The following is a 7,485-nucleotide window of genomic DNA, read 5'->3' as shown; positions in this document are numbered from 1 at the left end:
GACTCTGTGGTGAAGAGCGAGAGAGCGTATTATTGCCTATTAGCGTATTAGCGCCTATTATTGTGGAGATTCGGAAGACTTCGTCGGCAAAAGCACCACTTTTGCCACTGGACGTTTAATAACTCCACGTGCAGTACGGATATTTACTACACGGACGTTGCCGTCGGCTCCTGGGAAAACAGACTCAATTCTGCCGAGCCGCCACACTGGCGTCAGAGCCAGCAAATCTGTCGGATCCTCAGACATAGGAGAGAGCGGCCTGGAGTTAAGGCACGCTTCTATTTTTGCCAAGAGCGTGGAGAGCTCTTCGAACGTGTATTTTCGTGTGGCAGTGCATTTGTAAAATAGAGTCTTAAAACTTGTTACGCCTGCTTCCCAAAGGCCTCCCATATGGGGTGCCCCCGGAGGAATAAATTGCCATTGCATCTCTTGATGAATATAGGCATTCGTCACCGACTCTTTTACGGCTTGATAGAAATCGCGGGAAAGCAGGGTGGCAGCGCCAACAAATGTTTTGCCATTGTCTGACTGGACTTGACGTGGACACCCTCTTCTGGATACAAAACGAGAGAAAGCGGCAAGAAACTTTTCGCTCGTTAAGTCAGATGTAGGCTCTAGGTGGATGGCCTTGGTGGAGAAACAAACAAAAACTAACACATGCCCCTTTGTAATAAGACATCCTCTTCCCGTATAGTTCTTTATATCGAACGGACCGGCGTAATCCATGCCAGTATACGTGAATGGTCGGGAGAACGATGCTCTTTCTTTGGGCAGGACACCCATCAGTTGGCTTTGCAGCCGCTTTTTGTGGATCACACATACTTTGCACGAATTTACTACTGCTTTCATCAGGTTCTTAATTCTCGGAATCCAGTATTTCGACCGGATGAGGCGCACCATTAACTGGTTACCACCATGGAAAGTTATGCGATGAGTGAAATTCGCAAGGAGGCGAGAAAGCAGGCAGTTATACGGAAGAATCACTGGATGGCGTTCATTGTATTGAAGGCTTTCGGAAGCCGCCACACGGCCGCATGCCCTGATCAGTCCTTGCGGATCTAGAAACGGGTTCATGCTTAGGATGGCACTTGAACTTGGCACTGGACGCTTTTCACTTAGGCAGTGATATTCCACAGGGAATTCTCTGCGCTGAGTGTTCGAGATTAGGAACCGCTCGGCGGCGGCGATTTCAGTGGCCAGCAAATGCACATCAGATGGAGATGTCTGCTTCCTGCACCGCTGAATGAAGCGATGAACATAAGCAAGGACTCGTAGAGCTTTCTCTAGCTTGGAGAAACGTGCCAACAACTCTTCAGAAGGAACTTTTGCGAGATGGACTTTTAGAGCACCCTCACACAGATTGCACAGATTGAACATGAGACCAATTCTCTGTTTTTGTGGCCTGGGCGATCTTCGTCACCCTATTGGCTACAAATGTGGCCCACTGGCACGCTGGCTTGCTTAACCATGCAAGCACTATCGTGGAGTCCGTCCAACAGTATAGTTCGGAGTTAATCGTAGGCATTTGCGGAATGATGGCTGCAGCCATTTCGGAAAGCAATAACGCTCCGCACAGCTCCAGTCTTGGACCGTTTTGACTGGTGCTACCCGGGTTTTCGCGGTTAGGAGTTGCACCATAATGGTGCTGCCCACTTCTACGCGGACATATATGGCCGCCCCATAAGTGTTTTGCGACGCATCGCAAAAGCCATGATGCTCGACCTTGAAATCTGGACGAAACGATAGCCAGCGTGGAATGCGTATCTGCTCTAACACTGAATAACTTTGGAGAAAATTAAGCCATCGCTGAAAAAGCTCATTTGGAATTTTTTCGTCCCATCCAAGCTCCTGCAGCCAAATCTCCTGCATGAAAATTTTAGCTCGAACGATAAACGGCGCTAACCAGCCTGCAGGGTCGAACAATTTGGCAATTTGGGACAGGACTTGGCGTTTTGTAAAGGACGTTTCGATAGCCAACTCTGGCGGGACAAAGAAGAATTCGTCGGAGGTTGCTTTCCAGCGAATACCGAGGGTTTTGGCAGTACTTTCTGCATCGATCTCGAGAAAATCAGTATTTAAAAGATGGTTGCTCTGAATGGCCGCTAAAACTTCCTTTTGGTTGGAGGTCCATTTCCTCAATGGAAATTCGGCGGAATTCAGAGCGTCTCGGAGCTCTTGCACCATGAGCTGAGCTTCTTCCGTGGAGTCCGCTCCGGCTAGCACATCATCCACATACATGAAATTTCGAATGACATTGCTAGCTTTTGGATGGCTGAGTTCTACGTCAGCTACTAGCTGCTGCAGTACTCGGATGGCCAGGAAAGGCGCGCAATTGACTCCAAAGGTTACTGTTTTCAATTCGAAATCTCTGATTTCCCCTCTATTGTTACGGAAAAGTATTCGCTGGAATGGAGTGTGTTTCGGATCTACCCAGATCTGCCGATACATTTTTTCGATATCGGCGCTGAACACGTATCGGAAATAGCGCCACTTCAGAATTTGAATGGTCAAGTCGGACTGTAAGACAGGGCATGAAGGATATCATTTAAACTGGTACCATTCGATGAAGGGCTGGAGGCATTGAACATTACACGGAGTTTTGTAGTCACGCTTTCCGGTTTTAAGACGGCGTGATGTGGCATATAATAGGCGTTGCAATCATGCGTAGGAAGAACTTGTCGCATATGCTTTAAGTCGAGATATTCCTGGATCAACGAATCGTATCTCGCTTTCAAGGCCTCATCTCTTTTTAGACGCTGCTCATTTCTTAAGAACTGAGCCAACGCGAAAGACCTAGAATGCCCTAGCCCGGAACCGATATGTTCTGTAACGACATATTTGCCGCACTCGTTTCTCGTGGTCGTTTGAAGGAAATTCTTCTCGCACATGGAATCGGATTCTTTTACCAACTTTGTTGGTATATCCTCCACCTCCCAAAATTTTGTAAGGAGTTTGTCTAGTGAATTATCGTACGCGTGGGAGATCTGTGTCGAAAAAAAGGAAATTTTGCTTTGGGCTGAGGCTGACACTGGCCCAGTTAGTACCCAGCCGAAAATGGTCTCTTGCCCCAAGAGAGAGCCACAGATGTTGGTTTTTGCTCCACTCAGAAGCACCGAAGGCAGGATGTCGGCTCCGATAAGTACATCTATTTGTGCGCTCTCATAGAATTTTGGATCCGCCAGTGGAAAATCGGGAAGATCCCGAAGGAAGGAAGAAGATCCCGAAGGAAGGAAGATCCCGAAACTGCAGAGCTTCTTGGTCTGAGCAGCTACTGTTTGGTTTAAGCCCGAGACTTGGGCTTGAACCACCTGGAATGGCAATCTAATTAGATTGAACAGTCGCTCGGTTATGAATGTCGCTTCTGATCCGGGATCGATCAGGGCGCGTGCCTTAAAGTTAGTGCCAAGATGAGAGATATTGATTATGGCAGTGCCAAGAAGGATAGCTCTTGAGCCCGTGGCGAATAATTTTGAACACCGGCTTCCTCATTTGGAACGAAATTGGCCTGATTAGCGGAAATTGGCCTTGCAGGATTTGAAGGGCTTGAATTGCTAGAACAGAGGTTGTTTCGGTGCAACAACGTGTGATGCCGGCCACGGCAAGTAAAACAATTGTGTGTGCTTTTGCACTCACGAAGCTGATGTCCCTTTGCAAAGCAGTTTAAGCATAACTGCTTCCGTTTAATGTAGGCTGACCGGTCGTCAACCGACATTTGGAGAAACCGCGGACATACACGGACAGGATGGTTCTCCTTGTTGCACAAGTCGCAACTTTTCAATTTTGGAGCCACTTTCGTCTCATAGGAATTTAATTTTCTAGAGGGCCCACTTGAGTTTATCGCTTTGGAATGCGACTGACTTGGTACGGACGGTCTCACATCATCGATGGCCTCTAGGGTTCGATGACGTTCTGTGAGGAAGGTGTTCAGCTCTCCCCATGTCATGATGTCGGCTTTCTTATGTAGCGACTGCTCCCATAAGGAGAGAGTTATCTTCGGCAGCTTGGATGAACACAGATATACCAGCAGGCAATCCCAGTTCTCAGTGTTGATGCCTGACAGTTCTAAGGCAGTCAAGCAACCTTGAACAGTACTTTGCAGCACCTTCAAGGCCGCCCCAGATTCCTGTGGTATCGACTGCACATTAAACAGTATTTTCAATTGACTGTTTACCAACAATCGTTTATTTTCGAAACGCTCTATCAGGTTTTCCCACGCAGAGCGGAAACCCTCGTTGGTGAGAGACGAAATCGAAATTATGGCATGCGCGTCGCCACTTGCTTTGGCATTTAAATGGAATAACTTTTCAACCGGAGTCAGCCGTGGATTATTGATATAAATGGCTGTGAAAAGATCCCGGAAAGTCGGCCAGCGAAGATAGTCGCCTGCGAAAACTTCTGTATCGCATGGAGGCAACCGACAGCCAGAGGAAATGTAGGCCTGGGGCGCAGCGTTCGCGGTTGGGATGGACTGAGGCGTGCCCTGCTCGATTTTATCAACGAGCTGGGCAACACACCTTTCATAGACTGAATAGCAATAACTGTATTTAGCCCTGAGAATAGGCACGTTGCTTGCTGCCGCTTCGCCCGCTGACACAAAGCACTCTGAGCAGAGGTCGAATTCCATTTCAACTTTGTCCCATAGGGTTCGGACTTGGTCGCGACGGACGCCAAGCATCGTGACGGTTGGAGCTGCGGATTCCGGAGTGTTGATCTGAGCCTCAAATTCGCTTAAGCGGTCAGAAACCGAAATGAATTTGTCTAGCGCTAGATCGGAAGCAGCCATATTTTTAGCTGTGCGCTGTACTGTGGCTTTGGATGGAGTAGCACAGTCGTCGGAAATCTGCGCAGGCGTTCTCACCGAAATGTTTGGGATTCTTGGACTCTTGGGCCCTTGTGGTAAAAAAATTGACCTGGGTTTGTCAGCGGACAATTTCTTCTTATAGTCCCCGATGGGCATAATCGAAGAAATACGAAATGGAAGGGAAGCGGTTTTGGAGCCCGGTCACACTTTTGAAAAAGTAGACAGATTCCTCAGACTGCACTTAATAATTTAAGTGGTCAAAAATTTACGAAGTGGAAACGCCGTAGTTTAGACTAATCGGACAGGTGAATCGGAGTGAACAGCGAATTGTATAAATGACTTGTGATTTATGGTAATTGGGTCCACCTTATTTACGGTTGGAACCCTTGGAATGTGGAACACGGTGATATAAAATGTTTTTTAGAACGAAGCAAATTTTATTCTTTTGTTTACAACTGGAAAACGGAGAAAATGGAATGTTGGAATTGGAGTCTTTTCTCCGCGTTGTAAATACTTCTAAAACACCCACAAACTAATATCCAAGCAATACGAAAAATAAATATTTGTCGGGTGAAAGACTTATATTTGGCGGTGGATGGTTATTTTTTTTTTTTTTAAAGTTTTCAAAAAAATTTAAAAAATAATTAAATAAAATTTTAATTTATTGCTCGGAAAACAAAACGCCTTTTCCTCGTCGGCACTTGGAATAAATTTTATTTGTGGTTTGGATTTGCCGACGGGAAACAATTTAAACTTTGGTAAACTTTGGTTACACGCCTTTTCCGCGTCGGCACTTGGAATAAATTTTATTTGTGGGTTGGATTTGCCGACGGTAAACTTTGGTAAACTTTGGTTACAAGGAATGAAGATAATATGCGCAATGTATGTCGGTAATATATGTGGATATAATATATGTAATGTATATGGAGATGTATATGTATATGTATGTATATGGAGATGTATATATATTTACGAATTCAGACCGAGTGTTTAATAAAAAAAAGAACACAGGAGGTTATTTTATTTATTATTAAACGTTTTATTATTTCCAGTAAAGGAAGAACTAGAGCCTTTGGATTATCACTAATCACTAGGTTGGATAATGGACTTCGAGGTTGAAGTGGGCTTAGCAGTGTTATCGCGATTGATAACGTACTCAGAACTGAACTGATGTATGGGGACATGTTTGGGTTTATATAGGCGGATTGGGATAGCTTAAGAGCGAAGTTTAAGAGAATAAAGTTATCAACGTCTATTCTCCCGGAAAGAGAGGTGTCTATTCTCCCGTTAAGAGAGGAGCCCCGAAAAATAGGAGTAATTTGAGAATCCTGAGACGATTGTGTGGGCGCAAGTTTTTGTTATTTCAGTTGGCTCGCCAAGTGATCGAATGTTTAGGGGACGTGGACATTGGCTCGCCCCAGAGTCTAGACTTTGGACTTCGGACTTTTGCACTTTGCTGTGCGTAGATGAAAGCTAAGCATAATCGAAGGGCTCTCGATCTTTGAATACATTTCGTACTTAGACATTAATGTGTATGTGTGATTGTTTACAATAGTGTGTGTGGTTGTGATTGGGGAGTTGTGGGTGTAGATATGTTACTATATACTTGTAATGCATGCAATTTATGTGAAACTAGCGGGTAAAATATTTAATCAATATTTTATTTGGAATGGCCAGAGGGTATGTGTTGTTTGTTTCGTTGTTGTATTTGTATGTATAGCAAATAAAATTGTATTAAGCGGACTGCGGAGTTAAAGCAAAAAAAAATGTGTTGCGAAAAGAATTTGGCTTGCGTTGGACACAGTGAAACGAGAACTGAATTTTTGCCACTTTTGGCAGAGTCTTGGACTTTAGAAATTTTCACTGAACTTGGCACAAATTAATTTCACTTTTTTCACATTTGGAATTTTGCACTGTTCGGACTGGATGAATATTTAAATATATTCGGAAAATGGGACTTAGAAATTTAGAACGGTGGGTAATATGGCGGCGCCCGTGAAAATGGATAAGTAATTTCCTTTAATTGCCTTTTGTCGGAGTAATCCGTTAGATTTGACAATAAATCTTACAGCAAATTGAACGAAATAGGATTTTCGAACCTTTTGCTGCAGACCGCCAATTAAAAGGAATGGAGATTTCGTACTTATCTTATAAGTTGGTCGCTGAAGGACAAACTTGAAAAATCCAGGATATCCGGCTCGAAGGACCAAAATGTTGGGGTGCTGGGGGTTGCTGGTCCTGGAAAATTCCTAGTTTGCTGAAAATAGAACACTCGGAGAAAAGCGAACACTGGACTTTTGTAAATGCGCGGGCGCGACCGGTCGTATCTTTATTGTGCGTGGTTAGTTTTTACACTAAAGCTTATTCTAATGAGTTGGGTTCTCCCAAGCGCAGCGGAGACTCCTCGGAGACTCTGTGGTGAAGAGCGGGAGAGCGTAAGAGGGAGTGGAGAGCGTAAGAGGGAGCGGAGAGCGGGTGACAGTCCAAACCCCGTAACTTAAACAACCTGTATCAATCTGTAATAAATCAATTCATACTTTGGTGACACATAATTTGATTTTGCATTAGTATTATATATTTTATATAGTAACGTATTCATAAATTAGCACTGTCCAAAGAAAAAATATTATGCTGAGTGGTAAAAACCACACAATCCTCATCCAATCATTGTATACAACTTATAT

At 44.5% G+C, this 7,485-nt stretch overlaps 1 pseudogene; it reads right to left on the bottom strand.

Annotated features, from left to right (window-relative positions):
• Positions 1-265: 265 nt before the first annotated feature.
• LOC116800950 lies at positions 266-4,957 on the bottom strand (annotated as a pseudogene).
• Between the last annotated feature and the right edge of the window lie 2,528 nt (positions 4,958-7,485).

This window comes from Drosophila sechellia, chromosome 3L, assembly GCF_004382195.2.
Source record: "Drosophila sechellia strain sech25 chromosome 3L, ASM438219v1, whole genome shotgun sequence".
Taxonomy (NCBI): domain Eukaryota; kingdom Metazoa; phylum Arthropoda; class Insecta; order Diptera; family Drosophilidae; genus Drosophila; species Drosophila sechellia.
Note: the sequence above shows the minus strand (reverse complement) of the source record. Positions and strands in the feature narration are given on the sequence as shown.